Consider the following 9,941-nt stretch of genomic DNA (forward strand, 5'->3'; position numbering starts at 1 on the left):
TTCACCTCGTTTCCATGACCCTGGGTCCCTACAGGGCAGGAAAGCCAGGGACCTCCTTCCTGTTGGACGTGCAGGGCCAGAGCCCAGGTGGGCAGGTGGGGAGGCTGTACAGCGTGGGGCGAGCCTGGGAAGGTGGAGATCAGGGTTTTATAGGGGGGAGAAGGGGGTGAGAGCCGAAGGGGCTGCCTGTCTGCAGGGGGAGGAGCTCGGGGGCTGCTTCAGGCCTTCCCTGTGCACTAGAGACCTCGGAGGAGCCTGGAGGAAGGTGCTGGGAACCTGCAGGAGCCCGGGAGTGTGTGCAGGTGGTGAGCGGGTCCTTGGGCCCCGTCACCTGCTCTGACCTCTCAGCCCGGCTGCTCAGCCCGGCTCTGGCTCTGGCTCCGGCTCCGGCTCCGGCTCCGGGTGTGGCCCCGGGTGTGGCCGTGTCCCTGCGGCAGCTGGTGAGCTGGGGCTCTGTCCTGGCCTGGCCGAGCTGCGGGGGGGGGGGGGGGGGTGCGGGGGAGGGGGCTGGCCTCCCGTCCTCGTCCCCAGGAGCGGGTCAGCAGCCAGCCACTCCAGCGGCCTCCTTCTGCTCTGGGGCTGCAGGGAGGAGGAGGGCGGTGTCCGAAGGGGGCGTGGTCGGCGTGTCTGCCACCCCGTGAATGCACACTTACGGCCACGCGTTTGTGGGCACGCGCTGAGCAGAAACGTCCCCGTGAGCTGAGTGCCCGGGATCCGATTCTTCTGAGCAGCCCGGGAAACTGTCGGCTCCGTGTCCACCCCGACAGGTGGGATCCCAGGATCCTGGCCTAATCCCTGGGTCCGAGCCCCAGCCCCCACCTCCCCCGGGTCCCAGCCTGTCCCCGGTGTGCTCTCAAGGAGGCCTGGAGCGGGGCGCAGGAGGGAGTCCAGCCCCCGGAGGTGGGCCTGAGCCCGGAGGCCTGTCAGCCTGCCCAGCCCCGCTGCGCGCTGTCACCTCTTACTGGGCAGATGGCGGCTCCCCCATCCTCACCTCCTCCTCTGGCCACCGCCAGCAGCAAGGGACCTGCGCGTCTGCAGGCCCAGGGCAACCCGTGTATACGCCCTGTCCCTGCGGGGCCGACCCTGTGACTGTTGGCCGCCTCCCTGAGCCCGAACGTTCCAGGAACTGCTCTCCCGGCTGAGCCTGGAGCGGCAGATGGCGCGACGCCCTGCGGAGTCTGACAGAGGCTTTGTCGGTTTAACTGACTGTCTCCAGGGAGCCAACTGCCGGCGGTGATGCTGACCGGTGAGCGGCATGGCCCCTGGGCGACTGGCCAGCAGCTGCCTGTGGAGGGACAGACCCTCAGAGCCTGGAGGGCCTGAGAGGGAGGTGGAACGGGAGACAGACTAGCCTGAAGGGGAATGTTGGGGCTAACCACTGGCTCAGCGACTTTCTGGAGCCTCGGCCCCATCTGCTCTCCTCTGTGTGGCCCTGTAGTGCTCAGAGCCACTTTAGCGAAGTCTTGTTGTGAGGTCTAATGAGTCCAAGTTCCTGAAAACATGTTCACCTTTGTCAGGATAGGGTGCCCAGTAATTACCCAGCTCTTAACGATCACCATCTTAGACCTAAAAGATGGTACTTAGCTGCTGAGGAAGGTCAGGAAGATCTCAGAATAATAGTTTCCAAGTCCCATTTCCCTGTTCCCAGAAGCCCAGGGTGGCATGGGGGCACCTCAGGGGATGCCAAGGCTTGGGCTGGAGGTGACAATGAGTTATGTCCTTCAAAATTCATAGGGTAAAGCCCTAGCCCCCACTGATAGTTTTAGGAGTAGGAACCTTTGGGAGATAGTTTTAGGTGAAGTTTGAGGGTGAAGGTCTTGTGATGGGATTAGTACCCTCAGAAGAAGAAACACCAGGGAGCTCCTCTCTCCCTCTCTTTGCATCCCTGACATGGTGAAGAGTTGGCCTCTACAAGCCAGGAAGAGATCCCTCACCATCAACAAACCCTCCTGGACCTAGATCTTGGACTTTGCATCCCCAGAACTGTGAGACATAAATTTCTATTGTTTAAGCCATTCAGTATATGGTATTTTGTTATAGCAGCCCGAGCATGCTACAAATTCGGGAACTACATTTTTTCCTACTAATGCCCTGTGATTCTCTAGGTGAGCTACCTATCAGGCATTGTGGATTTCAGTAACGAATCCAAATAGATCAAACGTGTTTCAAATAATCGGGGAGCTTCTCTTAATAACAGTTCTCCTTTGCCAAGGCTCTGCATTAGGGAGGTAGTAGGTACTATCTTGCCCAATCTTCACGATCACCTTATAAAGCAGCGTGTCCACTTAACAGACAAGGAAACTGAGCCTCAGAGAGGTGAAGTGATTTGCCCAAGATGATCCAGCTGGGGCCAACCAAAGTCAAGATGAGATTCAAGACAATTCTGCTACCTTCCTGTCTTTTGCCTGGAAACTAGATGACAGTTGCAGATGACTGTGACATTGTCCCCATGAAAACGAACCCTGGAGGAGAGAGAGGTACTCCTCACCAAACACCCTGTGCTTCAGCCTTCTCCCAAGCTCCCCACCCACATCCCAAACATTTCGGATGAATGGAACCCGCCTCTGGACAGGTACTTTTTGCCTACCACCCCCTCCACCCGCAATAGGACTCCTCCATCAGGCTGCCTTGGATTAATTACCTAATTCCCTGCAGCCCGGGTGCCTCCCTATTGATTTCTACAGCACACAGGCCGGTGCAGGATTCAGGCATCCAGGTGGGAGGGCGTGAGATACCATGGAAGGCATGGCAGGGGGCAGAGAGGGCACATCTATCAGAAGAGGCCCAACTCCCTGGCACGTGGACATTTTGCCTAGTGGCGCTTTGGAGAACAACTGGGGCAGTTGATGGATGAGTCAGGAGGAAGGGAACGAGGAGAAGGCCCTGGAGAAGGGGAAAGCGGAAGGGAGGCCAGGTCTGTCCCCTCCCACAATGGAAATTCATTTCTCCTTGAGCACTCAGACACTGGCTTCCCCGGAGGGGCCTCCCAAATCTCTGTGGCCGCCTCTCCGTGGCGGACACTGCCTTCTTGCCTTCTCTGTAGCCCCCAGGCCTCTGTGGGTCGGCATTGGCCGCTCTGGCTCTGCGGCTGGCGGCCCCCGGGGTGCCTCTCTTGAGAACCCAGTAAACGTTAAACTGCTCCAGGCAAGAGCCACGTCTCCTTCCCTGGGGTTGCAGCAGCTCCAGTCACAGGGTGCCTGGCACACCCAGAGACTGTCGGCTGGGAGCCAGTGCTTCTGGGGATGCAAGGACAAGTGAATGTGTCCTGTACAGAGCGTGCACCGGGGAGCACTCACGGTGGAAGGGCCTCGCTCGACCCCAGCTCTTTGGCTGCAACGGCTTTGCAGCTCCGATCGGGAATCAGAATGCTGCTCCCTGCCGGCCGCCGGAGGGCGCTCCGAGCCAACTCACCCAGAGGCGGGAGGCGCGGGAGTCCCGGCGGCCGCCGGTGTCAGGCGTGGGCGGTCACAGTTTGCTGGGAGAGCAGAGGCAAGAAAATCACCAAATTGATGGTGGCCTGTTTGCTGGATGAACAGGGCAGGAAAAACCCCACCAGGGCGCTGGGGCCACGGTGGTGCTGAGTCCTGAGCTGTCTTGTCTGGTCCCTGCTTTACCAATGTCTGGAAGTGTGGCCTTAAGAAAATCATTCTCTTCTCTGGGCCTGGTTTCCTTCTGTGAAATGGCTGGACTCCAGTTCCAGGCTGTGGGGGGACGTGAGCTCTCGGAACCCTCCTGGGCGGTAGGTGTGCATGCAACTCAGACCACGCACGAGGTTAGTCCCTGCTTTCTGCCTCTCTCCGGGAATCGCAGTCACCGGCACTGTGCAAGCCTGCAGCCCTTGCTGCAGTAGGAACTGCTAATGTCCTGGATGCTCCCCGTATTCTTCGTGAGATGATCCAGGCCCAACCAGAGGAGTGAAACATTCAGGAGAGCCGAAGCAGTCCGGGGCATCCTTCAGAAGTGAGCCTCAAATGGGCACATGCAGGAGAAAACTATTCACACAAGTTCTTCCAAAGCACAGAGATGATGATGGCTGTAATATAAGATGCGTTCTTGTGCGTAACAGTAGAGTGACATGCAAATGCATGAGGCACCATTCAGGATGGGGGCAGCCTTGGAAAGGAGACCACAAGGAGGAAGGAGAGAAGGAATTGTTTCTGTAGCATTCTATTTCAGAAGAGGCAGGCAGACCTCAACCATCTGTAGCAAAATGTCAACTCCGATAAATCTGGTTGGTTCTTAAATTGTTCTCCATAATCCTGTGTTTGACCTATTCTTTTTTTTTTTTTTTTTTTACCTATTCTTTTAACTGTAAAGGAAAAAAGATTTATAGTTATTTTTAAGATAACAGAGTCCACCAGACTCTCGGAACACCTCAGAACGGAACTGGCCTAAGGCAGTTCCCACCCCCCACCCCAACAGAACTTTCCATAGCTAAAGACATGCGGGCATAGAGAGTCTTAGGTTTTCCAGGCCCAGGTGGGGCAGAATGATCCTAAGGGAGGGCAGCACACTGTAGGGGAGGTACCAGGCCCTGCTCTGATCTAAGCAGCCCTAGAGAGACACGGATCTATGGGGCTTTGTCTTCCTCATCTGTAAAATGGGATGATGTTTGTCCTCTCTACTGAGTTAGGACTTGCCTTAAATGAGGTTATTTGTACAAATAATGACCTGGCTGAAAATAATGATAGAAGCAGGTAAACAGTTATTTACTTGTCAAGCTAGGAGTCCCAAGGTCTTATTAGTAATGTTAGCAATAACGTGGAAGAAACGAAGGGAGGCCGTACAAAGGAGTATGGAAAGAAGGAAATGTGAGTAGGAAAAACCTAGTGATGAAAGCTTAAACCTCCAAGGAAAGAGCTCCTCTTTCTAGATCCCAACTCAAGGCCTGTCTTTCAAAATAATGAAAATTATGTTCTGTGAAAAATGATCCCAGTGGTCATTGTGATAAGAATTTAGAACAATATTTGTATATCTCACCACAGTGACTCAACGGTTATTTCCTGTGAAAGCCACAGGGCTTCAGTTTTCAGAGTTTAAATAATGGGCATAGAGATACCCCCAAAGAGACACTTATTAAATGGCAATATAGAATAAACTGGAAGAAAAGGAGAAAAAACATCAAGCTGCTCACTGCCTTGTTTCCAGCTGAGACTCTGTTCCACAGACCCTGCGGGAGCGACATGAATTGGACAGTTTCCTGAGGCCCGGGTTAACTGGGTAGGCTGCAGACTTTCGAGGGGGAACGGTGTTGGGGGAGGAGGGCAGGAACAAGTCAATGTGTCTTCTAGAAACCTGTCACAAAGAAAATCCAAACCCATCAAATGGACACTTTGCAGGAGGATTGTTAATGGTATAAAAGAGTGCTCGAAGGTTCACCCACAGAGACTTTCTGACAGCCGATGTCAGGATCAGCAAAAGCAAAATGCGCAGTGGGTGGCCGTAAACTGGCCCCTCTCAGCTCTGCTCCTTAGGCCTGTCTTCTGCTCAGTGTCCCCTGTTTCTCTCCCCTTATACCAGGCCCAAGGATCCAGGCTTCTCCACCTCTCTCACGGCATTCCTAATATAATCAGCTTATCTACTCCATGCTGTTGCAGGCTTTAGGTAATCTCCCTTTCAGAAGGACCCCCAAATTCAAAGAGAATGCTTGAGGAGGGCAGCACAGTGAGGTCAAGGGCATTGCCATCGGATGGACCTGGATGGGAGCCCTAATCCCCACATGTGGTAGTCATTCTCCGCCACAGCCCATGGTGATCCTACCTTTGGTATTCATGTCCTTGCCAGTTCCCCCCATATATTGAATCAAGGCTGGTGCTAGGGGACCAATAGAACATTGTGGACATGACAGTGTATGAATTTTGAAGCGAGGTCACAAAAGGCATTGTGGCTTCTGCCTTGACCTCCTGGATCACTCTTTCGGGGGAAGCCAGCTATCACCTAGTGAGAACACTCAAGTTGCTCTCACCCACGTGGAGAAGAACTGATACTTCCAGCCAATAGCCAGTACCAATTTGCCAACCTTGGCTGTGAAGCCTCTTTGAAGTGGGGTTTTTAGCCCTAGGAGACATATAACTGCAGCATTGCGAGGGACCTTGACTTTAAGTCACCCAGCTGAGCTGCTTCTGAACTAGCTCACTGAAACTATGAAAGATAATCACTGGTGGTGGTGGTGGTGATTTTAAATCCTACATTTGGGGGCAATGTGTTACATGGCCATATTAACAAGAACTTCACCTTTCTAAGTAGTGGTGACAGTCAAGGCTGATAATCATTTAGGAGACAACTATACACCCCTATTAATTGTTAAAATATTGAACTATTTCTATGCTGCTTTGTAAAGAGTTTGTACATGAATTAACGATCTTAGGTGGCGTGTTCCCCAAGGTCCTTTGCAAAGGCAAATCAAATCCTCTTCGGAAGAAGGGAATATTATCCTTGGCCTTAAATTGTTTCAACAAATATTTTACAAATGCCACGTCCAGCACGCAACCAAAGACGACCCAAGATATGGTCAAATGCAGAATTTTCTAGCCACCCAGAAAATATCCTTCACCCATAGCTTCTGTGGTGGAAAAATTAAGCAATATGATGGTGATGGATTGAGTGTGTGGTGGAGAGGGAGAAACCAAAGGTTGGAAGGGATGCAAATGGGCCTAATGAAAGAGGGAAGAGGCTCCAGTTGCTTCCTCAAACTGGGACCCAGCTCTGAGAACAGCATAGAGCAAACCCCTCTTCTCAGTGCTTCAGAGCATAGCTGGACCTCAGGTGCAGTCTCCAGAGACCCCTATAGCCCAGATTTTCGTTTCTCTACAAACTCCCATCTCCAAGCTTGGCTGGAGAATGGTGAAATTGTTTCTTGAAGGTGGCCCAAACCATGGACCCATGAAAGGGACTAAAGTGTTTAGAAGATTCTTAGCTGAATGTTCCAGACTGCATTAGATCCAGAGACTCCTAGAAAACATGCCTAAAGGAAAATGCTTCTCCATCCAGGAAGCTATATCAGATCTAGAGGAAAAAAGGTAATTTTTTTGCAACAAACAATGTAAAATAAAATTAGAACCCACTCTAGGACATTAGCAAGATCTGTAGCAAATTCCTCATTATGCAGATGAGGAAAATAGGAGCCGGAAGATTAGAAAGTGAGTCCTAGCCTGCTGACCCACACTGTGTGCAGCTCTGCCCTGGTGGGTGTTGTCACATATGATTTCTACCTTACTCTCAGGCTACCAATACCCTGAATGTCATAGACCACCTGGCACTTCTTTCTCAACAAGCTAATTTTGGCCCACACAAATGGAAAGGCTCGGTTTGACATCATTTGAAGTATCCTCTTTTTTCTTTCTTGAACTAAATTTCAACATCCATTGTTTTTTCCAGGCAGACATCCACACAAAGTCTTTCTCTGGACCCTGCCAACTCCTCATGGCATAGCATTTTGAGTGGTAGTATCTAGAATATCTTATTTCTCTGAGCCTTTGTTAAGAATTTTATATACCTATATACTCCGACAAATAGGAGCTTCTTCCTTCCTCTTTATAACGTCATTTTGATTAATGATTCCCCAGTGGAGCAGATGGTGTGGTCAGAATGTGCCAAGGGCTCCCTGCCCCATGAGGAGATAGGCTCCTGTCCCTAGAGATATTTGAGCGGGATCTCAGTGACGGTCTGCCAGTCTCTCGAGTGAAGGAAGTTGCTTCAGGTATTGAAGGTTATTTCCAGAATTAATCATTATACATAAAATATTTTGATTCCTCACCATTTCTGGGGTGCATACTCTGCCTTGCCAATTGCCCTCCCCCCATCCTATCTCCATTCATAGTGATTTTTTTTTAAGGTTTTTATTTATTCATGAGAGACACAGAGAGAGAGAGAGGCAGAGACACAGGCAGAGGGAGAGAAGCAGGCTCCATGCAGGGAGCCCGACGTGGGACTCGATCCAGGGTCTCCAGGATCAGGCCCTGGGCTGCAGGCGGTGCTAAACCGCTGAGCCACCGGGGCTGCCCCCACAGTGATTTTCATTCCCTTCTTCTCTGCACCTCCATGGCAACCTCTGTCATGGTCTGGAGGGACCCAGCTGTTAATCCCAACTTGACCACCAAGTAGCTATGAAACCCTGAGAATTCACTAACTCATGTGGACCCCGGTCTCCTTCTCTCCTCTTGCATCATGGAGCTGCTGTGGAAAGAGTGATCATGAATATGAAGGACAAGCCAGTATCCAGCACAAAGTTTCTCAGTACACAGACGCATCTGTAGCCTGGCAACCGTGTCTTGTGACCACCGATTCACTTGTCCTCCCTCCCTCTAGCCTCCCAGAGGGTAGGGTCTGGGTCTTCTCTATCTGTATCCCCAGGCCCTAGCCCAGAGCCTCACAGTTAGCAGGCACTTTATGAACTCATTACTCAGACATTACCGAGGCAGAGAAACGGTGCTGTGGATACAGGGCCAGACAAGATCTAGACTCTCAAGGAAGTTACACTGGAGCAAGTGAGATAAAAACAGGCAAATGCCGAGTTCTGAGAGCTGAGTTGTATTTTTTAGCTTTCCATGATCTTCTAATATGACTGCTCCTGCTTTAGCATAGGTCAGAATAATTGACCTAGATGGGCAAAAAGTCATCCAGCAGGGAAGCATTTCAATTAAGGGCTATTTTATTTTCCACGGGGTCTTGGAGAGCTTAGAGAGAAAAGAAGCAATAGTAAAATAATAGCAAGCAGACTGCTGCAATTAAATTAAATGTGATTTACCACAACTTAAGTATCACTTTCAGATAGTGTCAAATTAAAGCATGTAAGAAGATTGCTGAAAAAAGACTTTTTTTTTTTCTTATCTAAGTGAAATGCTGGCACAGGAGTCCTCAAACGGGAAACTGCCAGATGCTGTTTTACATGCGTGGCATGTTGGTGCCTAACATCTCCTTAGTGTTTTTGAATTCTACATTGTCTGCAAAATTGCCACTTCATTAAAACTGCCTCAGAAATTCCCTTTGCAATGATGCAGGTCACTGTCATGTCTGTCCTGCCTCGTTCGTGTTTTAGGAACACAGGAGTTATTTTCAAAAATATCTTTATTTAACCTCAAATTTTCTGCACTATCAAAAAAAAAAAAAACGGTTAGTCAAGGAAAGGGACATTTTCAAGTTGACAAATTTATCTCTTTGCTTTCACTGTTTGGAGCTAAGCATTCCTGAAGTTTGACCTTCCTGTAGCCATGATATATGCCCTACACCTTCAACATAATTTGTTTTTGTTCAGACTATAGTCTCTTGCTGTCTGGGGTTCAATAGGATTTGAGTAAGTGTGTGTTATAGAGGTAGAGGCAGACACAGACATAGAGGTGTCAAGGTGAGGGAAACAGTTTAATTTGTAAATTTTTTAAAAATGGATATGCACAAAGAGGATTTAGCCTAATAAGAAACTAGTATGGCTCATTTCAGCCTGGGGTCAAGGCTTGGTGTGGTTCAAGATCCTAAAGTTTATTTCTCAGGAAAAAATCATGTATAGGTTCAAACGCAGTAGTAGAGAGGAGAAAATCTTCCTTGATGACAGGAGCCAAAGTGAATTACATTTGGTAGGTGGCATCAACAATATTGGACACACCTGATAAAAAAAATAGGTCAAAAATATATGTATGAAAAGCTTACTGGTGATAATTTATATTAGAGCTTTTATTTATCTCAAAAAATTGATCTTTTTATCTTTTTCTACAACTTTCTTTTTCCCAAGCCAGTGAAAAATAAAATATAATTTATATTTAATTATAGGACATTCCTTTATTATTGATATAGTGTCCAAGTGTTTAATTATTGGTTCAAAAATGACAATCTCTGGGGCACCTGGGTGGCTTGGTTGGTTAAGTGCCCGAATCTTGATTTTAGTTCGGCTCATAATCTCAGGGTCCTGAGATTGAGCCCTGCATCTGGCTCCATGCTCAGTGCAGAGC

At 49.7% G+C, this 9,941-nt stretch overlaps 1 long non-coding RNA gene across 1 annotated transcript; it reads left to right on the forward strand.

Moving 5' to 3' along the window:
* The first annotated feature begins 506 nt into the window (after positions 1-506).
* On the forward strand, positions 507-9,131 carry LOC125753572 (uncharacterized). Its single transcript, XR_007405701.1, has 2 exons — positions 507-1,246; positions 1,900-9,131. It is a non-coding gene; the product is annotated as an uncharacterized LOC125753572 (long non-coding RNA).
* The last annotated feature ends 810 nt before the right edge of the window (positions 9,132-9,941 follow it).

Source organism: Canis lupus, chromosome 24, assembly GCF_003254725.2.
Source record: "Canis lupus dingo isolate Sandy chromosome 24, ASM325472v2, whole genome shotgun sequence".
In the NCBI taxonomy this organism is placed as follows: Eukaryota; Metazoa; Chordata; class Mammalia; order Carnivora; family Canidae; genus Canis; species Canis lupus.